Genomic DNA, 23,130 nt, shown 5'->3' on the forward strand with positions numbered 1-23,130 from the left:
GTTCACACAATGATGAAACCACCTAATGACACATTTCTCAGAACACATCCCTGATGTTAGATGACACATCACTGTATATCAGTTACCTGTTTTATATACTAAGAAAACAGTGTTTTAAAAGTTAAATATAAAAAAATAACAACCACAAACGCAGACGTGTGTTTGAAGTGTTTCAATGGTTACTGAAGTTCATATGTCTTCTGTGTATCAGTAAATTTTATATGTATAATCAAAAGAAAACAAAATACAGGGAAAAAGCTGCATATTTTTATACATGAACAAAAAAGACTAAGTTTACTTTGTGAGTAACTCGTACTCAGATATAATAGAAAAGACAAATCCTATTAGGAAATAGTATTAGATTTTTTACATCACAAAAAGCATGAAAAAATGTGTAGTACTCAGGGTTGAGGTTGTGTACAGCGGACATGAGTCTGATGTTTCTGCAAGACAACTTGTCAGTATATGTTAAAAATCCTAAAATATACATAGCCTTTGGTCTAGGAATTTCTTATAAAGACATTATGGTTTATAATTGTGAAAGGTAGAAAACTGCACTGTTAACAACAAATGAAATTTCTTTAAAATATATGGTATATCATATTGTGAATATTTTATAGTTTCTAAAAACCGAAACTTAAAGAATATGTTGGAGTAAGTATGTTCCCAGTGTACTCTTAGCAAAAAGAAAACCAAATCAGAAATGTTACAAACATATGAAGAGCAAAATTTCAATTTTATGGGTGATAAAAGGGTATGTGGTGTGTGTGTGTGTGTGTGTGTGTGTGTGTGTGTACTTGTAAAGTTGTTATTTCTGGGTATTGAGTTTACTGGTGATTTTAATTTTCTTATCTATAGTTGTGCTTATTTTTTTCCCCAAATTTTTACATTTTATAACCAGAAGAGAATCATAATATAGATTATATTATATGGGTAAGCTGAGCAGGGAGACAGAGATATGGATTCCACAACCACATGGGGGAAGCAGGAGCCAGGACTCAGGACCCAGAAGCCAGTAAATTTCAAGGGCAACACACAGGGTCTGACAGGTGGTAGAATCGCTGAGTTATAGATCCCTCTCCAGCTTGGCTGGTGGATGGCAGGACAGCAATCAAGGCAGTCTGGACCAAAACAGTGGCCAAACTGGTTCATGCCAAGATGCCTTGGTCTTGGCAAGGCAATGAATAAATCACATCCTGGAAACAGGGTCACAATTAAATTATAAATTTGGAGCTTGCAATCTGAAGATAGTATTGAGTGTTGTTTATAAAACGATATCTACTTTTATTAGCTTGTTAAATGAGACAGAGTAGAGATAGGACTTGGCTCCCTCCCATGCCTCACCAGTGACCTCTACTGCAAGCTGGTGAGCGGGGTGTAGCCAGGAAGAGCTCCAATCAGACCGTCCAGATTGTGCACCATAAATCTTTCTCAAGGTGCCATGCCCACTGATTGTGGGACCTTGAGGAGCCTGAAATAATCAGCTCCCATCTTAAATGTTACTCAAGGGAGTTAGCCCCATCTCCTGCATGCACATAAGACCAGAAGGATGACCAATCCTTCACCTTAGCTTCATTATAATACTAAAAACCATGCCCAGGGTAGAGATTTAATATGCTAATGACACATGTGACTCACGAAGAATTATGTTATCAAACTGTGCAGATGCCAGAAGCTCTGCAGCTCTGCATGCTTAAACCTCATGTTCTTCCTGCTTTAGCCCCTTTAAAGTTACTCTCCTGACTCTCTTTGGGGAGCCAGACTGAGAATTCTGTCTCTTGGGTTGCCTACCTTATGCCTGTGCATAAGTGCCAAGAAAGCCCTGTTTGGAAAAACTCTTGGCTTTTTGTCAATTTCTATTGTATTGAGGGCCCAAGAACCTGTGGTCAGTAACATTAAGATTTTGAGTTCTGAGGCCAAATTGTTTTAGTCTCTTAAGATGGATTTTGTGGAGTAAACTCTAAACCAGACTTTGATTCTCCTCTTTCATTCCTTCTCCAGCTTTTCCCAAAGAGATTTTCATCCCACCTCCATATCCCTTTGTTCAGTGTTGCCTCTTTCTCTACCTCAGAATCCTAATACAATGGAACATTAATACATTGGAATGGAATGGAATTGTATTAGAGTAATAATACAGTGGTCTTTTCTGATTATGAAATGTAAATGGACACACACGTGTGCACACTCACACCACTCATGCCCAGATAGCTTTATTTCTTAGTGTTGCCTCCAATGATGTGTTCATCTATTCAGCGAAGATCTATTTAATACCTTCTATGTGCCACGACTGTGCTGGAAATGAGAGAATAATAAGCAAAGGCAAACACACACCCAACTCCTAGAGTTTGTTATAGTCCAGTCTAGTGGCAGAGAGACAAACATTATTCAAATAATTGCGCTAATGAATGAAAACTCATTCTTATCCATACATTCATTCCAAAAACATTTAGGATGTACTCTGAGAGCTGGTGGCACACAAAGGGGAAAATCTCATGGACTCTGCCCTTGAGGAACATTTGAGGAGCAGAAGAGCCTGGACATGAGCATCTGCAGAGCATCCTCTATGGATTAGAACCTGGACCAGGGCCTCACAGGTGTTAGGCCATTGAATCTTAACTGCCGCGGAAGGTAGATATAATTGGCCCCGATTTAAAGATGAGAAAATCAAGGCTCAGATTTTAGGTTATATAAGCAGACAGGAAGGGTCTCCAGGGACTATAGGAATTCAATCAACTTGAGCAACCAGCCTGTTTTACAGCTTCCTACCCTGCAGCCTATTTTTCCCAAACCCTGTGTTGAATGTGGTCACCATGTTGGTTGGCACCCGTTTTTGATAGGCCTTGGCAGCTTACAGATGAACCTGGGTGAACTTTCCTCATTACCATGCTCTCCACCCTGGGAGAAGCTATAATTTTATTGCCATAATATGTGACCCATGTGCTGGGATAGTGATTCAGTGTATCTGTGCAATGGGACTCCTCCTCTACATGTAATGATGCACCCTGTCTCCTCTCCGTCACCCCGTAAAATGCTTCTGTCACTTTCCCTCAGGGAGACATTGCTTCAGAGAATACTCCGTTTTCCTTGTGCCAACTAAATAAAACTCCTGTTGATCAAAATCTGAATTCTCATGGAGGTTATTTGTTAATTGCCAGGTGAATGACCTTGTTTTTTGGCGGGGGCTATAGCCGGGATTTGAGTTCAGTTCTGTCCAACTCAAAGGCATGTGCACATCCAAACTGCAACGCACTTCTCTCCTTATGAAGAAATAAAAACATAAGCAGCTATAATATAGAATAGAATGTAAAGACATTAAGTAGCTATAATGGAGATTAGTCACTATGTGCTGAGAATAATTTGGCTGCCATGTGATGGTAACATGGTAGTTGTCAGAGATGCAGCAAGCCATTGAGGGTTGCTGCAGAGAGATTTATTAATAAAGCCTCTAAACAAAGAGATGGAAGGAAACCTCAAATCCACCTCCCCGAAAACTTTGGAGCTAGAAGTTTTAAGGATTTGGGGGTGCATGAAGGTGTGGAGATCACTGGTTGGGTGAAGAGTGCAGGGTGAAGTCGGGATGGGGATGTGGAGAACCTGCATTCTCACATGCTGATTTGGTTACTCTTTGGGAGTCTTCAAACTGGTTGGTGTCATTCTTTCCACTGGAATTTACATCTGAAGAATATCCCAAGCAATTCTTAAGCAAAAACCTTAGGATTCTAATGTCAGTGATCCTATCTATAGGAACAATGGGTACGCAAATGGTCAGCGGCTAGTGCTAAGTGACAAAATTTTGATTACATGGAAGTAAGCCAAAGTGCAGCCTGATTAATATTTAATTGTAACTGTATTTCTGCCCAGAGCCCTGCATGTGATTCTTGTTAACCTTGTAAGGATGGTTTCAGTTATAGGAACCCAAAAGTGGGAGGGTAGAAAGCACAGTGCTCCCAGAAATTTCTCCCACTCCAAGCTGGGCTATAGATGTGGGAGACGCCCCAATGTGCTCTGTCAATCTTTCTGATTCTTCTCTGTCCACACTCACCTGCAACATTTCCAGGCACAATAAACTACATGAACAATATGCACTTTCCATTGATTTTATCCAGGCTTCAATAAGCTGAAATAAATCGAACTGTTAATGAGAAATGCAAAGCACAAATAGCACTTTATTGAAGAATAACAAGGAGGCGAATTTTACCATATGTTAGCAAGCTTAAAGGGAAGAGGCTGACTGTGGTTAATATGTACATTCCCCTCAAAGAGTTCCATAAAACTTCTTTGATTTGCAGAATTAAACTGTAGTTTGCATGTAAACAAGACCTTAATATTTCTTGGAAGATCCCCACATTTTAAAATAACAATCTTAAAAACAGAAACCAAACATGAGTGTCTACAAGTGCTGTGAATTGTAATGTACGTATCTTTAAACATTAAAAACCACCTAGCTTTGTTAGAGCAAAATGCATCATTAACATTGCTATTGAATATGCAAGACTGTGTCAAATCACAGATACTGTGTAGGAGGTGGTGTGAACCTGCTGCTTTTAGCACTTGGTCTACATTTATGTGCCAAAAATTAGTTACATGGAAATGTCTTTGTAGAAGTGGCAATGAGAATTGTTCCTGGGAAGATATGTTGAGCTATATGGAACTCAGAAAAAAAAATTGACTTTAAAAATGTTTTTCATGGTTATAATTTACATACAATAAAATACAAAGTCAGGCCTGTTTAGTTTGCACGTGACCAAACCTGCCAAAGCTTTAAGATAAAGTAGCTTAAGCACCCAAATTGTGTTGCCTTGTGACACCGAAAGTTCTAGGGCTTTAGAGATAGGTGGATACAGGGGCTCAGGCACTGTTGTCAGAATAGTGTCTTTCTGTTTCTCAGCTCTGTGTTTTTTGTTGGTCTCAGCCGTCCTGTTTCTAGTGCCCCCACACAATGCTATGTTTATATTTTCTTGAGTTTAAGTCCAGACCATACCTCCTTTTTCTAACAGTTTCCAGTAACGTCAGAGGATTGCATATCTTTGGCTTGGATTGGGTCACATGCCTTTCTAAGAACTGATTGTTGCATCCGGGCATTTGGAATACCCTGAATAGCTTCAGAAATGGATTTTGTATCCATGCATGGAGCTGGCAATAGAGTTATTCCATCCACACTATATTTTGGGGAAAAGGATAACTAGGGGGTTACCACCAGAAAAAGGGGAAATTCAACTGGGACAAGAAAATCAAATGTCCCCAAAAACTTGGAAGAAGGCTTTGATCTCTTCCTGTGTAAAATGATAACATGATGATGACTATATTAACAACATGATTACAGTTTATGCACCAACTGTATTCCAGGTCCTCTACTAACATGCCTTGTCACAACACCATAAGTTAGGGGTTGTTATGCCCATCGTACTAATGGTGAACTGGATGTTTGAAATGTAAATGAATTGCCAAAAATGCATAGCTAGCAAGAGAGGAAACCAGGATTTAAATTCAGGTCTATCTTAGGATCCTAGCTCTTTCCATTCTGTTTGTCCCTAAGGAAGCATTTCTTATTTCTGACTTGATGCTATGTTTATATTTTGTTGAGTTTAAGTCCAGACCATACCTCCTTTTTCTAACAGTTTCTAGTAATATCCGGGGATTGCATATCTTTGGCTTGGATTGGGTCATATAGCAGAATGTGAATGTATGTATATTTCTGTTAAAAATTGGGTGCATGCCTATAGTCCCAGCTACTTGGGAGGCTGCGGCAGGAGAATTGCTTGAACCTGGGAGGCGAAGGTTGCACTGAGTTGAGATCACACCACTGCACTCCAGCCTGGGTAACAGAATGAGACTATGTCTCAAAAAAAACAAAACAAAACAAAACAAAAAAACAAAAAGAACTGGAGGTGGATGGATAAGAAGGCAAATTATAAAGGGGAAAGAGGATGCTTCCAGAGTGGTCTACCCCAACTGAGTCAGTATGTCCCATCAGCAGCACGTTTTGCATCTCAGAAACAGCCCTGGCTCATTTGCGGCTGGGAGACCCCATTTGGGGGACTCTATGAGGTTGGCAGGCATCGCATATTTCTGTAGCTTTGTTTTTCTTGTAAAGTTCCCAACAGCTGCGGGACTTATTAAGCCTGAATCATGTTGCATATTCATCAGATGACTTGTTAATCATCTGCCAAGCCCCTCCGGAGAGCAGGAGTCCGGGAGCTCAAATGAAGAATAACAGACAGCGTGTCCTCATCCGCTCTCCTGAAATGCGTTATTGGCAATTACATAAAAGTTTCCAGGAAAGTAGGTTTAAAGCAGAGGGAGAGCTTGCTGCTCGTGGGCATAGTATGCCTAGCTTTTGATTGTCTATTTGTTTTCTTCCTTATTGCCACTACATAGGCAAAATAGGAATAATCTCCAGTTTACAGAAGGAAAAACTGAGGCCAAGAGTGTGGATAATACCAGTCTTCTAGGTAGGAAACATTAGAAAGGCCTCTTGACCTTTCATTCAGCATCCCTAGTGGTAGGGTTGTTTCATCTGGGCTTTGGTGCCAAGAAGCTGCTCAGTAAAAGCACATGTGGTTCTCTAGGGTGCATGTCCTTTGTCTCTTTAGTTCACAAGAAACCCCAAGTTCCTAGAACAGTGCCTAGGCCGTAGAAAAGATTTTTTAAAATGTGTTGCATGAATGAATCCAAGTTCTCCAGACACCAGATGGATATATTATCTACGTGTAATACACGGTGAACAGAGTCTAGTCCCAGTTCATCATGACTTCCAGGAGTGGCACCCTCCTCAGGCCCTCCCAAGGGTCCCCAGTGAGTGCTGCTGGTTCCCACAAACTCAGTCTAATTGCATCCTCTCTCGTTCAAGGTGCTGCTTTAAGCGTCTCACAATGACAACGTCCACTGTGCTCTCCTTTCAGCCCCTGCCTTAATTCTCCCAAAGCACAGGTACTGCCAGGTTGAGGTGTTTCATAGCTTTTCCTTTTCTATGCAGTGAGTGGGATGACAAGAGCCTTGTACACAGTAATTACTGGGAGTACATGAATAGTGCCTGTGAAATATCAGGCTACCACAGAGAAAGTACATAGGAAGAGTTGCTATTGTCATTATCGAGAGGTACTGGTTAAGAGCAGAGACTCTGGAGCCAGATTGTTGCGCTCAAATCCTGGCTCTGCTACTTAATAACCGTGATATTGGGCAAGTTATTATACTTAACCTCCTTTCACCTCAGATCCTCATCTATAAGATGGGGGTAACAATAGAATTTGCTTTATACAGCTGCTAAGAGGTTTAAATGAATCAGTAGCTGTAAAGAAGTTAGAGAATTTCTTGACACATATAAGGGCCATAAAAGTGGCAGCTACAGTGACAGCCAGGCAAACTCGTCACCAGATTTGAAATGTTGCCGTTCCTGGAGTCCAGTGCTCCTGGGGTCCCTATTTTTCTATTTTCCTTTTAGTTCTGACTCTGCCACCATTGGGAATTCATCACTCCTAAAAAGTGTTAGACCCGAGATGTGCTTTGCCCACAGTAAAAATGGCCTGTTACACTGTTGACTGAAATTCTTTAAATCGTTGAAGCATCCTCATTTGGATTACTTCCTGGGGGGAAAAAAATGGATAGACACACAAATAAAACCACCAAACTGGCTCCTCTGTGAGGGACGGAGGAGAGGCTCTGCCCCAAGAAGAAAGAAATTCCATCTTTCATCCAAAAGTGCAGAAACTGCTTGTGACACCCAGAATATTTGTTCCAGGTTCAATAATTTTAAGATCTAGGCTCTATTTTCAGTTACAGACAGGCAATTGCTGGAAACTGTAAAACAGAAGTTTGTCCTATTAGGGACATTTTATAGCAGTGGTTCTTAAAGTGTTCTTTCTGGACCAGTAACATCAGCAGCACCTGGGAATTTGTTAGAAAAGAAAATTCTCAGGCACACTTAGCAGTCATTCATAGTGCATTCAGTTAAAGTCTCAACAACATGCACATTACCTTCAGTAGAATTTACTTACTATTAAGCTTCCAGAAATCAGAAACCCTCTTAGGACATGTGGCTGTTCTCACTCCGGGTCTGTAATGTGTGTGGGGAGCAGGGTTCCAGGCAGAAAACCATAACCGGGTCTGTAACGTGCGTGGGGAGTGGGGTTCCAGGCAGGAAACCATAACCGGGTCTGTAACGTGTGTGGGGAGCGGGGTTCCAGGCAGGAAACCGTAACCGGGTCTGTAACGTGTGTGGGGAGCGGGGTTCCAGGCAGGAAACCGTAACCGGGTCTGTAACGTGTGTGGGGAGCGGGGTTCCAGGCAGGAAACCGTAACCGGGTCTGTAACGTGTGTGGGGAGCGGGGTTCCAGGCAGGAAACCGTAACCGGGTCTGTAACGTGTGTGGGGAGCGGGGTTCCAGGCAGGAAACCGTAACCGGGTCTGTAACGTGTGTGGGGAGCGGGGTTCCAGGCAGGAAACCATAACCGGGTCTGTAACGTGCGTGGGGAGGGGGGTTCCAGGCCGGAAACTATAACAGGCATCTGGTTTTTACTTCAGGGCCACAAATTGAATGTCACCCACTTGTTCCCCTTAAATAAAACATCTCAGTGGCCTAAGGACTAATCAGCCCATAAGCACACATAACTGTGGTATCATGCATTTGGTATTTATTTATTTATTTATTTATTTCTTAATTTGGAGGGAACGCTGTGATTCAGCATGGCTGTCAGGGTCTTGATGTGGCTATGTAAATGGTAGCTAAGCCTGAATGTTCTTTTTCCACCTCAAAACCATAAGGGATTAATTAATCCACACTTCATGGAAATAATAAAAACAAGATGTTTGTGGACACGTACTCACAATCCTCTCACTATGTATAATTAGTTCTGCTATCCCCAATTCTCCCCACCTCAAGCTATCCTAATATTTGCATGTATATAAGGTTTTTATTTTTGCCAAACCCCTCGAACAAAAAAATATTTATTAACTATTCCTAAGGTGTTCTCTCTCTTCCTCTTTGTCTGTATGTATTATCAACTCTAATTATGAATTCATCCAGAACTAAGCTTTAGCTCAATCCTTAAATTTTTTTAAGCCAAAAAAATCATCAAAAATTAGGCTTTATGGGATGGACTAAAGTTTTCTTTTCTCTCTTTTTTTTTTTTTTTTTTTTTTTGCTTCTTTTTTACTTTTGCTTTTTTACTAAAGAGGCCTCCATTACTGTCATAGCACTTAAACTCAGCAATTGTTAGGCTTACTGAATCAGGAACTCCAAGTGTATATGAATCAGGGCCCAGCAGTCTGTATTTTAGCAAGCTCTCGAGATGGCCTAAATACTTACTCAAGTTTGAGAGCAACTGTTTTACAGTTGTCTTGATGCAGAAAAGCCCAGATAGCACTCAGTTCACACTTCCAGCCTGCTGTCCTGAATGCTAAGAGGTTTCTAAGGTTTCATGACTCCGTCACCCTCCTCCCACCCTGATGTGTCCTCCTCCCTCTCTACTGGGCCTTACATCTGTCTTGTAGGGCTCAGTTCTGAGTTAGCTCTTCCTAGAGTTCTTTCTTCTTGTGGGAAGCATAATAGACTAGTAGTTAAGGGAACAGCCTTCTTAGACAGTCCGGGGTGGAAGTCTTGGCTCTACGACTTAAATCCTAGGCCAATTGTTTTCCTCTCTATACGTCAATTCTCTCTCTGTAAAATGGGCGTAATAGTAGCTAGTCATTGACTCTGAGGGTTTAATGAGTTACAGAAAAGCACATTTGTGTACAAATTGGAAGTAATATGGCAGCTGTGTATAAAATGAATTACCTACAGTGATCTCTCTAGTTTTTTACTCTAACTTGCCACAAAATAACCAATAAATCAGTCATTCTCACACTTTGCTGCACATTAAAATCCCCTGGGTAGATGTTGAGACTCTGATGTTGATGCTGGATTCTAATGGACAATTAAATCCAGATCTCCAGTGATATGGTTTGGATTTATGTCCCTGCCCAAATATCATGTTGAATTGTAATCCCCAGTGTTGGGGAAGGGGGATGATGGGAGGTGACTGGACCATCCCCCTTGCTGTTCTCTTGATAGTGAGTTCTCGCAAGATCTGGTTGTTTAAAAAGTGTGTAGCACCTCCTGCTTCACCCTCTTCCTCCTTCTCTGGCCATGTAAGATGTTCCTGCCTCCCCTTCACCTTTTGCCATGATTTTAAGTTTCCTGAGGCCTCCCCAGCTATGCTTTCTTTACAGCCTGTGGAATCGTGAGCCAATTAAACCTCTCTTTTTTTTTTTTTTTTTTTTTTAAATACCCAGTTTCAGGTAGGTCTTTATAGCAATGCGAGAATGGACTAATACACCCGGGGTGCACTTAATGTTCTTAAAACCAAGTACTGCCAAGTTTGGGGACCATTGCTCTAGTCGCTTTCTAATCTCTCTGCATATGTGGTGAACTATGAAGTTTGGCAGTGAAACATCAGATGATGCTGTGGTATCAAAGAGCATCTTGTTTGTAAATGGTTTTGTGCACATGTGTCCTGCCCTGCCGGCCCAGCCGGAATGTAAGTGCCAAGAGAGCTGATCGCAGTTCAGGCCTTGTTGTTTTCCCCTTCCCCAAGCCCAGAAAGGTACGTGGCTTGCATTCAGCAGCTGCTTGTTCATGATTAATTAATTGAAAGAGAAAATAGGCTTCAGCTGGCAGAAGGGGCGTCTAACAAGCCATTTCAAAGAGGTTTGAAGCTAAAAACAAAAGCTCGTATGCCAGACCGTGCTGTTTTGCAGCCATGATAAAACATTCATTGTGTAACATTTGACAAGTTTCTTGACCTCTCTGTGCCTCAGTTTTCTCATCTGTAAAAGGGAACTAAATAATAAGACCTACCTCTTTGAGTTGCTGTGAGGATTAAATGCAATAACACATCAAAGTACTTAAAACAGTAGTTAGTACATCAGTACAGGTTTAAACATTACCTGCTACTCTTACTGTTATCCTGTTCTAACCAGCCTCAGTCTAGCTACAGGCCTGTATAACAAGCTTGTGTGATCATCCGATCTTTCCTTACTTTTCCATTTCCTTGGCTGAGATCTATGACAGCAGAGTTGTTTTATCTCAAATTCGGCGATGCTTCAGCATATTTTTATTTATTTTTTGTTTTCTGGTGCTTAATAGAGTGCCTGACACACACTGGGACTCAATAAATGTTTGAAGGAAGTAATAAATAAATGAATGAGCTGCACTCAAATGAACTATGCTTTCACTCTTAGATACTACCCTGCAAGAGTCAGAGAAGGGAAAATGTCTGTTTCATAGATAATACAAATACAAGATTCCCAGATGAGGAGAAAAACAGCCCCAGCCCTTTGTTGTTTAAATTATCACAGTATGCCTTATATAATTCCTGGCTCCAGCTTCACAGAAGCCTGACTTTGTGTTTCAGATCAATTTTTTTCTGGCTGTTTATTTGTGTAAAGCCTCCCCATTTCAGTCTTTGCTGGGCCCCGTGTCATCCTCACTAATTCATTCAGTTATCAAAGCGACAATGCCTAATTATAAGCTACAGTGAATCAAGTCTAGAGAAGGACTCTGTGGACAGCCTCCCACTGCCTGATCAGTCTTAAGTCAGCATGGGGCTCAGACGCTCTCTGCTCCTTGGATGCACCAGCTCAGCTGCCCAGCCTGTGGCCACGTCGTAATGCACTTGTCTTAAAGACTCTTCAGATTCTGCTGAGACTAATGTATTTGTTCACCCTGAAAGGGAATATAAATCGTCTTGGGGTACATTTAATCAGGGGCTTGAAAAATCCACCTTGCATAGTCTGGAAACTGAGTAAATGGTTGGTGGCAGTAAAACTGAATGCTAGGAAATAGTGGGTCATAGTGGTCTTACGAGAAGAGGGTTTGAAGCCAGCTATGCTTGGATTTGAATCCCAACTCCTGTCTTCACACAGCTGTGTGACCTGGGGCAAAGCAACACAAAGTGTGGTTCACAAACCCCTGCTAGTCCACAAGCTATGCCTTACCCATTAAGGAATCAAGGAGGAGAAAAGGAGCTTGCGCCAGAATGTAAACCAGCTACATTACCAAGCATCCTATTAGTTCAGCTGATTGTTTTTTCCACAACAAGACTTTCTCAATGCAGGAAATGGTATACTGATTTACATTCTAATAAAAATGTCTTACTCCCTGACTGATAGCAGAGTTCATGGAAGAGTACTTTGAGTATCACTAACCTAGGGCAAGTAACTTAACTGTTCTGAGGCTTAGTTTCCTCATCTGTAAAATAGGAATGAGATATGGCATGCTAAGTGCTTAGTATGCGGAGGACATAGCAAGTAATAAAGGAGAGCTAATATTAGTCTAGATAAGATCATCCTAATAGATCCATAAGATGTTAATATGCCTACAAAAGCAACATACATCCAAGAAACAAAAAGTTTTATAGACACAGTTTATTAAGCTGACTGTGCTCTAGGAGAACAAAGAAATGTATCCTACATGCATGCTTATGCCATGTTTCTGACTCTTTGAGATGAGAGATAATTTGTTTTTAAATTTCCAAAGCCATCGAACACTGTGCTCAATAAATATTTGGAGAGCCTGAAGGCAGATTTCACTTTGGAACTAGCTTTCCTGGCACTGGTAGACCCAAGACTGTTCTGGTACCTTTATTTCTCCTATTTCTGTGCTCCAGCGTGCCTTTCTTAAGTTTGAGTGATTGTTTCTTCTGGATTCACCAACTTTAGCTGGCTTCAGGTATCTTCCTCCTAAACCTCCTTTACCTTTTTCCTTGAGCCATTTTTAACAATCTGGCAACAAGAACTCTTTAGCCACAAGTTCTCTGAACACCCAAGAGGGCTTTCAGCACTATGACTCCAGCAAATGATTTTTTTAAGGGCCAACTGGAGTAAGGAGAAAGTTCTTTCCAGGTAGTCACAAGTCCTTGGGGGTAGAGAGACACAGGGTAAAGTGTCCCCAGGAAAGCTCAGAAGGAACTTGGAAGATATGTGGATGTAGAACTGTGTTCTAAACCAGTAATCTTTAAGCATTTTCATTCTGCAACATTCCATCGTGTTTTTCCAATACAAAATTTTAGTATTTTTCTTTGGGTTAAATGATACTGCATTTGCTTTAGATTAAATCAATGATGATCAGGACTCTTGATTCAAGGTGACAGAACCTAAATCAAAGTAGTTTAAGCCAAAAAGAGAAGGTATTTGGTAGCCACGGCTGGGAGGGATAGAGAAGATGCTAGCTTAAGGTGTGACTGAAGGTGAGGACCCAAACAATGCCTTCAGGGGTTCCTACCATTCAGCTTTTCTTTTCCTTATGCATCTCTTTGTTTGTTGATTTTATTTTCTCTTCCTGCAAATCTATTTTATTCTAGTAGTTGTAACCTAGCTTCCAGCAGCTAGGTCAGATGCATATTTATCTGGAATAAATATATAGCTGCCCTGGGGATCACATCCTTATAGTCTGCAATCCAGAGGACGGATAGCTTCTGTCTTTGAGCATCCAGTTTTAAAATCCCAGGGTGACCTGCCCATTCTGGATCAGGGTGATGAGTGTTTTAGTCTAAGCAGGCAGCTATAATAAAGTACCTTAGCCTGGGTAACTTATAAACAACAGGTATTATTAAGCTGTCTTGCTCCTAGTCTTGGAGGCTGGGAAGTCCAAGATCAGGGCACCAGCAGATTTGGTGTTCTGTGAGGGTCCATTCCTCATAGGTGGCTCCTCACTGCATTCTTGTGTGATGGAAAGGGCAAATACACTCCCCTTAGCCTCTTTTATAGGCACGATTTCCATTCATGAGGGCTCTGCCTTCATGATCTAATCACCTCCTAAAGGCTCATCTCTTAATACTGTTACATTGGGGATTGAGTTTCAAGGTATGAATTTTGAGGGGCCACAAACATTCAGATTGTAGCAGTGATCTTTAATGATCAACCAGGATTGAATCATGTACTCTCACCCATCTTCCCTCTTCCCCTTATAGCCAGGATACTGGGGAATTGTGATTAAAGCCCCACTGGAACTACTAGGAGTTGGAAACATGCAGCAACTCAAAGGAGACAAGAGACTGTTAGATATGAACGAGGGAAGAAGTGTTGGGCCTGTTAATGGAACAAATGTGCATTTCAGAATATTGCTGGGAGAGGGCAAAGCTTAACAGATGGACTAATAATGGAACTTCAAACACAAATGAGGAAGCAAGTTCAGGGGGACAGGTCTTATTAAAGTCACTCAAATTACTCAATATGGGTAACACCTTGTCTAAGAAATTGATGAGCCTTGCTTATTAAAACTACGAACTCACCTCATTCTAAAAGAAAAGCCGTTATTTCCCACATTTTCAACAGAAGCATGCATTTTCTCATCCCTAACTTGGCACTGTGGATGAATTCATCTCTCGTCTCTCTCTGGTATCTTTCTTAAAACGTCACCACATAATACATGTTTAATAAATATTAGTTATTTCTGTCATTTTGACTTAGGTTATTACAGTATAATCTCATTAAATGTTTATTATAACCTGATATTATAATGGCCTCTATTTTCACATGAGGAAACTGAAGCTCAGAGACTTTGTGAGTTGCTGAAGACCACACCTACAATAACTAATGGGGCTGTTACTATCCAAGTTTGTCTGACTCCAAAGCCCAAGCTCTTGCCTTTACATAACTAATTCAATTTCTGATAGCTGGGAGATGAGAAAAGTATCTTTCCTGACGCAACTCCAGTTCCAGCTCCATAGCAGTAATTCACACCACCCTGGCCTTTAGGCACTCTCTTATAATTATGAAGCATTCATTATACAAGAGCCCCTTATTTAATTTTTAAGACTGTTGAGCAGAGGATGCTGTCTTGACGTCCCAGTCCAATAACATACAACAAAATATTTCCACAGACATTTTTTGCATGAATACAGATGCTGTATCTTGTTTAATTTGAAAGGCAGACACAAGATTGGGCTAGTTTTCAGCAGTTCCATTTGGCCCTTTATCGGTAGCTTTTTGTTAAGAAGAATATCCTCCCGGGTTGTGGATAATTTCAGCATTACTAAAGCTCCAGGTTATCTCATTTTTGTAGTTGCTGGTTGCCTGTGCTTGTTCATTTCCTACCACCTGCCACGATGTTCATTTTCATTTTGTATGTGTCAACAGCTTGAGAGCCTTGAAAGATGTACCAAGATTTTTAAAGAAAAAAACATATATCAAATTCCCTTTGGTTAAGGCAGTGACAGTGATTTTTTTTTCTCCCTCTACTTACTTGAATCTTAAATCCTCACTGATTTGCATCTAGGTTTGGAAATGGATTAATACTTGGAAGAGAAGGCAGATTGTTTGCTTAAAACCCTTTGGGTCAGAGAGTTCAAAGGGAGGCAGGAGTCTCTGTCCTATGCCTCTTCTTTGGACCTTTCTGGTTCTCTTTTCTCCTCCCTGACTCCTCTTCTGGTCTTCGTCCCTGGCTCTCCACTGGTCTCTGTCACCTCTCAGATTGCTCTCTGTTCCATTGGGATGTTTCAGCTGTAGGGGACAGATCAAAATGTAAGGATATTTGTCTCACAAATCTGACTTGGGGACAAGAAATCCCCACATGGGTCAGTTCCAAGCTAGTTAATCCAGCAACTCAGGCGATTCACTCTCCTGTCTTGCTCTCCTGGATTGGTTCTTATGCTTATCCTCTTTTTATTGCTTTCATCAATAACTTTCATCTTTTCATTTTGCTTTTCTGTTTTCATGTTGCATCAGGAAGTCCCAGTTGTCATGGGACTACTGGAGTTCCAGGTGTCATGGAGTCCCTGGAATCATGAACCACTGGAGTTCCAGGTATCATGACCAGCTATCACATCATACAAGCCGGCTAACAGAGACAGACACTGCTGTGCCTCTCTCCTCTTTCCAACCATGAGGGACACTGTCCCAGAAGCCCTACCCCGTACTTCTCAGTGGGCAGAGCTACATCCCTGGCCCATGTCTAAACCTTGCAGGGGATATGGAATAACCTTCACAACTTTAGACTAAACAGAACTTACGTCCTATGGCTGGAAAGAAGACCCACCCTGAATACCTAACCATGTAGAGTGTAAAAATAAAGAAAAATCCAAGTTCTATCACTGAAAGAAGATAGTGGGGATAGATTGGTAATGTCTGCCTCAGTATCTCTTAGGCAGACTCTTAGTTGTGGCTGATGGCCTTTGCTATGACTAATAGGGCAGCAAATCCCAATTATTTATCTTTAACCCAGATTTCTTTAGAGATTCAAATAAGACACTCCATCTATTTGCTTGGCTATTCCACTTAGATATATGCATCTTCCTTTTAGATAAATGATATTCCTCCAGTTATATAGCACTTAGACATCCCAGAAGCTCTTTTCTGGAAATATCACATGCCTTTTTTATCAAGCTCCTTTCTTTCTAGGACTGTATCCAGACTTCAGGAACCCTCACAAGAGGTTAATTGAATGAATAAGTGTCACAGCAATGAATCTCATTCTCTGGTGCATGTCGTGGGCATTTTTAGAGGTCATTATTTTTGTGTTATGCCATATGTGAGCAGAACTTCTCATTGAAGGAGCTGGGAAATACATGATTTCTTGCTTTGCATGTTATTGTGTGGCAGTAAAAATGACCATGCAAGCTGAAACCACAAAAAATGATCTTAAAAATCAATAGGAAAATGTATGATCTGTGACCTTTAAAGATTTTCATCAAAACATTAAACACTATCTTACTATCTTATAATTATGAAGCATTCATTATACACTTTTATAATATGTGACTTACTTTATAAAAGTGACCTACTGTCACTTTTAAATGTTTAGGGAAATGCAAAAAAAGTGACATTAATATTTAGTTACTACAGTGTTATTCAGAATATTAGAAACATTGATAATGTAAAAGTTTATTTCTTATAAAAAGTTATGAAGAATAATTTGAACAGTTCTTGCCTTCTTGTCATTGTATAAGTTACAGTTTATGTGAACATATTTTCTGTGCCCTGGTAAATTTGCCGTACTGCTTGCTAAGTTTGGATTACCTTCCAGCATTTTATTCTTTATAGTTATAATGTCACAAAGCAGCTCCAAGAGTTCTTTTAATGTGAAGTTTTTTGAGGATGCTAATTTCTCTAGGAAAATTTTTCTCCTTTTCGCCACAAGCACTTTCCTCATTTATGTCTAAAGTTTACCTTCACTAAGTTCCGCTGGCTGGGTGTCTAGAGTCCCTTGAATATCGCAATCAGCTAAAATGCTTCATTTGCATTGGATTTCAATTTCACTTCCAGCATTTTCATTTTTCACTTCTTTGTGGCACTCTCCTTTTTTTGGCCAACTCCTTCTTTTGATTATTCATTTTTATAACATGTCCTGTGGGTTTTATCACCAGGAGACAAGGAGGTAACACAACTACAAGCTTTGCTGGCTGTATGTGAAATAAATAAGAGATGGGCAGAGAGCAATCCCCCAACAGGCTTTGAAAGACATAACTCAGTTGGTCTCAGAACATGGGGTGAATCTCTTATTTACATAGTGATTTGTGGACCGAAGCCCTGGCAGTGAGGTTTGTACTGTATTCAAATACTGACAGTTAATATACTGTGGTAACTGAAATTGAACTGTGTTGTTGGAGGACTGTTGCTTTTGAAGTAAACAGTGGTAAATGAAATCCGTATGTATCAGAATTGTGTACAGTGAAGGCTACCCGCATTGTAATTCAGGACATATCCACTCAGCTCTAGACATTGGAGATACCCCAGGCCAGCCCCTCACTTCCAACTGGCTATGAAGTAGGCAAAGCACAGAGGTTCACCAAGGGCTCATCCCTGGATGTTTGCCTGTCCCTGGCTTTAAGAGAGAATGCACCTTTAGCCTTGAGTCTACAGCAGGTAAGGACTGAAAACAGCTGCTCATTAGGGAGGTGATATACAACACAATGCTGTGAGAGGCAGCCCCGCTATAGGCCAGCGATGGCCCGTGTGTCAGCCAAAGGCAATAAACTAATACATAGACTGCATGTTTTTTTCTCTCTCCTTTATTTCTAGTCCTTTCATAAAAATGAAAATTCCTTCATTTCTAGTGTTTTAGCCTTCAGGATCTGATATAATTCAGTTTAATAAATGGAGTGCTGGGAGAAGGCTTGGCAGCTCTGGTGCCATGTTGCTAGATGGCCTCCTACAGAATTCCAACCTCGGTTTGCTTGCACTGTTTCCCTCCTTTGGCTTTCAGCCCTCTCTCTGCCTCAGGTATGTTGCAGTCCCCTTGAATATCCTCAAGTGTGAACTCTTTCTTGACTTCCAAGGGATTTGAAATAATAAGAAAAGTTCTGGACTTGATTTGGAGCTCATTAAGATACACTTAAAAAAAAATAGAGCATGTGCATCTTCTGTATTTACTGTGTCTCCTTAATTATATGTTTCCTTTTATGTGACAAATAATACTATTAGTTTATGAAAAGAGCATAGATTTTGGAATCAGATAGGGCTGAGTTGGATCCAGCCTTGGCCACTAATTATACTTTGGACAGTTCATGTCATTTCATTGAACCTCTACTTTTCTCATTATAAAATGGTACATTGGTTAGGTTTAAATAGTTATACATGTAAAGTGTTTAGCCTTGGACCTGGCCTAGTCTATGAATTCAGTATGGGGTGGCTACTGTCATTAACTACCTCACAAGCTGATATGTGGATCAAATAAGCTGATGTATATAAAACATTTCATATAGTAACTGGGACATCAGAGGTGCTCAAAATGTTATTACCTTTACCTTCTTTTTACTTTAGCTTTCAGTAAGCATGCAACCAAACCTATTGCTTAGTTGTAATGATTGATCAATTTCAAGTTTTTGGTATAGCTAGTTCTCTGCTCTATTTAACTACCTTTTGTGTGTGTGTGTGGTTTTGTTATTTTGGATATGCTTCAAGATTAGAAATCCACTCAAATCATTTGTAAATGCATACAGGAATACAAAAAAAGTGGATAAATACTATTTCCACTTCAGTTCCAGTAATATGCAAAATTATCTGCCATCCTTTGCCCTGGCCTGGTAACCTGTTGTGATACGCAGCACCATTCTTCAGCTTGTGGGAAGCTTCATGTTGGAAAGAGTTCAATTTGCCCTGCAGGTATTTTGTGGCTACCATATAGTTGGCACAGTATCACAAGTTTTTGACCATGATGTTTTATTTTCCAACATGCTACCGACAGCCTAGAACAAGTACTGGTATAATTCAAAGTAGCAGAAAGAATGCTTTGTATTCGCCAAATCCCATTTCATGTATTCTTCCTGGGCACACAAGAAGGCTACCTTTCCTTTGTGGTTAGATTGAAGTTATGACTGAGTTCAGGACAATCACAGGTGAGTAGAAATGATGTGTTCTTCTTCCAGGCCTGGCCATAAAACCTTCCAGAAAATGGATGACACTCTGTTCTCATATCCCAGTGACTTCTAAGGCCATATTTTTTAAATGTCAGGAGAATAATATGAAGAGGTCTGGATCTGAGTTACCACTTGGAGAAAAGCCACTACAGAGATCTGTATCAGATTATGGTATGGTATAAGTAAGAAATCAATCTCTGTTTGGGCAAGTTTCTATGATATTAGGGCTTATTTGTTACTATAGCATAGAGTATTCTTGCTGACTAAAACACTTCCCCTTCTAACTCATGGGACGTTCATGATGATAAAAATGATACTGTGCTCATGTTAGTACTATGTAAATTGTGTATCAAAGCAGTGTGTGGATGTTATCATGTTGTTATTTGTGGAAAGCTCATGGGTTTGGAAGTCAAGAGACCAAGCTCTTGCACGAATGTCAAATGCTTACCTTACTTTTCTCTGCAGCTCTGTCATCTGTAAAATAACAGTCCTAATCCTTGTCATGACTACTTCTCACGGTTGTTACAAGATGCAAATGAAATCATGGATGCGTAAGAACTTGGTAAACTATAAAGTTCTGTGAAGTAGAAAGCACTGTAATTATTTCTCTGGAGTTCCAAACCTCTGCCAGGAATACCCTTTCCACATAGAAGAGGGATGCCTCACTGCAGCCCCAAAGTGTTACTGTTTTCTGGAAATGTCAGCACAGACTTTTGTTCAGCAAAGCATGAGCTCAAACGGCCTGAATGCAACCCAGAACACTTGGCAGGCATTTTCTGCCTGGAACAGTCGCTCAAAGCTGAAAATAAAGGTGCCTATGATTCTAAACATGGAATGTCTGGAGAGGAGAGAAAAAGAAACTTGCGCAGTTTCAATCTCGCCTGAAGATGCGGGTGCAAGGTAGGGAGTGGGGCGTGTGGTCCGTATCTGGTACAGGAGAGGGAGAGAGGTCAGACTTCACCCTGGGAAGGATAGCTCACAGACCTCAGAAAGGCCAGGGCACAGTTGTAGGCAACATACTCAGCTGCCTACAGTGTGTGTTTTTAGGAACAGGAAGGACCCCAGTTTCTGATTTACTCCATAGCTGAACTCCAAAACTCCCTGGGTAAATCTTTCTTTTAAACCAAGCAGTCCTTTCTTTCCTGTCTAAAACCAACCAACAAAAAATTTCATGGGAGCCTTTGTGCCAAAAGTTAATGTTGTCCTAAGGAGACCTGGAGGAAATGAAGAAACTGAAATGCATTTTTTTTTGGCACAGTGGGGACATGGGAAGTGATTTGCATATGAGAACTGAGAGGACAAAGTCAACCAACAGGCCCTTGAACCCAACTTCCTACATGGGGGCTCTGCTGCAAGGGAAGCCAGGTTCTTCAAACCACAATACCATATTTAGAGATCTTGCCATGTGCCAGGCACTCTTCTAAGTGCATCACAAGCATTAGCTTATTTATCAGTCATCAGAAACCCTGTGAAGTAGGTACTGTTATCATCCACATTTACAAATGGGGAAACTGAGGCCCAGAGAAGTTAAGGTGTAAGACAAGTGCCAAAGCCAGGATTCAAACCCAGGGCGCAGACTCTATAGTCCATGTCTATACACTAAACTCCATTTTGCCTTGTCCAGAAAAGGCATTGGAATATGCTTGTTACCCTCAGAGGTCCCAGTGGTCTTCGACACCATGAAATTCTTTGACTCGAACTCATTAGAGAAGAGTCCGCCAATCAAAAACATAAACAAGAAAGCCATTTCTTGATGCATTTGTGTTGTGCAGATATGTGATCGTGGCTGACAGAAATAAAATGCAGATAATCCTTGCCAATTCCTTGCCACTGGAAACAGAGGGGTTTTTGAAGCATTTCCAGTGGATCCATCAGCGCCCCCAGTGCCCATAGCATGGGAAGCCAGCCCTGAGTGAACTCATTCCCTATCACTTCGTCATTGGTTACAATACATAAATAAAAAGAAAGCTTCTGGAGTTTTGCTTGTAGTTTGGGGTGCTAAGATTCATTAGCGTATCTCATAAAAATGCATGTTTTCATCATATGTTTATTGCTCATCACAATGCTTATATGCATCTCATTAATTACCAATTGCCTTTAGGCATTTACTTGAAGACAGTCAAGTACTATGTAATCAAGTAGAGCTAACAAAGTACTTTTGTGAGGAATCTGGAGAAAGGAAAAGTGTGAGATTAGCAATTAGTATTTGTCTTTGTCTTTTCTCGCTGGCTGGCTACTCATCTTATAATGTAGCGAGCATTACACAGCTGGGTGTCAGTGAGTCCTCTCTCTAGATTCAGTGTTTCCATCTTCCAAATGGACATTTTTCTACTGTCTTCCCTTTCTGCTACAATGTCAGCATTTAAAAGTGCTACAATGTCAGTGTTTAAAAGTGCAGTCCACAGACCACCTGCATCCAGTTTATCTGGAGAGCTTTCTTAAAAGTAAGGGTTCTTTTAAACAAATTAATAAGAAAAAAGAAACAAACAGTTCCATCAAAAAGTATGCTAAGGACATGAATAGACAATTCTCAAAAGAAGATATACAAATGGCCAAAAAACATATGAAAAAATGCTCAACATCACTGATGATCAGGGAGATGCAAATCAAAACCACAATGCGATACCAACTTCCACAAGAATGGCCATAATAAAAAAAAATAGAAAAATTATAGATGTTGGTGTGGATGCATTGAGAAGGGAACACTTCTGCACTGCTGGTGGGAATGTAAACTAGTACAACCCCTATGGGAAACAATGTGGAGATTCCTTAAATAACTAAAAGTAGAACTACCATTTGATCTAGCAATCCCACTATTGAGTACCCACAGGGGGGAAAAAAGTCATTATATGAAAAAGATACTTGGACACACACGTTTATAGCAGCACAATTCGTGATTACAAAAATATGAAACCAGTTTAAATGCCCATCAATCAATGAGTGGATAAAGAAATTGTGGGGTGTGTGTGTGTGTGTGTGTGTGTGTATTCAGCCACTGGAATACTACTCAGCCATAAAAAGGAATGAATAAATGGCATTCCTAGCAACTGGATTGAATTGGAGACTATTATTCTAAGTGAAGTAACCAGATTGAATTGAAGACTATTATTCTAAGTGACGTAACTCAGGAATGGAAAACCAAACATTGTATGTTCTCACTCGTAAGTGGGAGCTAAGCTATGAGGATGCAAAGGCACAAGGGACTTTGGGGACTTGGGAGAAAGGGTGAGTGGGGGAGTGGATGAGGGATAGAAAACAACAAATTGAGTTCAGTGTGTACTGTTCAGAATATAGGTGCACCAAAATTCCACAGATCACAACTAAAGAACTTACTCACGTAACTAAATGCCACCTGTTCCCCAAAAACCTGTGGAAATAAAAAATTAAAAAAAAATAAGTAGGGGTTCCTGGCTCCAGAACCAAATTTGTGCAAGTGAAGCCAGAGTGAGCTGACTGTATGAACCAGTTTACACCCTTTAACTGAGCTACATTCATTTTCTAGAGTCTTCTGGTTTTGATAACAAACTGAGCACTCTAAGCTTGAGTGCTCATAGAGTTTGATAGAACACAAAACACATTAAGATGTTATTTATGAAAATCATATTCTTATGCATATCTCTTGTCTCAGATAAAAGGATTCTACGGAAGGTAAAAATATAAAATATTCCTTCTTAAGTATTAATTACGAGAAAACTTCTTTGGCTTCAAATGAGTCAGGAAATTTGGCAAACCACATCAAAGAAGAGAAATTCTAGGGAGGCAGATGGGACTACACACAAACCAAGAGCACTTATAGAAC

At 40.5% G+C, this 23,130-nt stretch overlaps 2 long non-coding RNA genes across 5 annotated transcripts in view; one reads left to right on the forward strand and one right to left on the reverse strand.

Moving 5' to 3' along the window:
* The window catches only part of LOC139356191 (uncharacterized), a 30,401-nt gene extending 22,192 nt beyond the window's left edge, over nt 1-8,209 (reverse strand). The window contains exons 1-2 of one of the 3 annotated variants that reach the window (XR_011607643.1): nt 7,995-8,209; nt 4,043-4,117 (exon numbers count right to left, since the gene is read on the reverse strand). This is a non-coding gene — a long non-coding RNA (uncharacterized lncRNA). The remainder of the gene's footprint in view (nt 1-4,042; nt 4,118-7,994) is intronic. The other 2 variants (XR_011607642.1, XR_011607644.1) reach the window with 2 other exon arrangements.
* A 266-nt stretch (nt 8,210-8,475) lies between these two features.
* On the forward strand, nt 8,476-21,312 carry LOC105466766 (uncharacterized). Of its 2 annotated transcripts, none has more exons than XR_978444.2 (4): nt 8,476-8,626; nt 19,341-19,502; nt 19,797-20,231; nt 21,104-21,312. It is a non-coding gene; the product is annotated as an uncharacterized lncRNA (long non-coding RNA). The 2 variants fall into 2 exon arrangements; XR_011607645.1 differs by lacking the exon at nt 8,476-8,626 and adding an exon at nt 18,035-18,195.
* Nucleotides 21,313-23,130: the final 1,818 nt, after the last annotated feature.

Source organism: Macaca nemestrina, chromosome 9 (genome assembly GCF_043159975.1).
Source record: "Macaca nemestrina isolate mMacNem1 chromosome 9, mMacNem.hap1, whole genome shotgun sequence".
Lineage (NCBI taxonomy): Eukaryota > Metazoa > Chordata > Mammalia > Primates > Cercopithecidae > Macaca > Macaca nemestrina.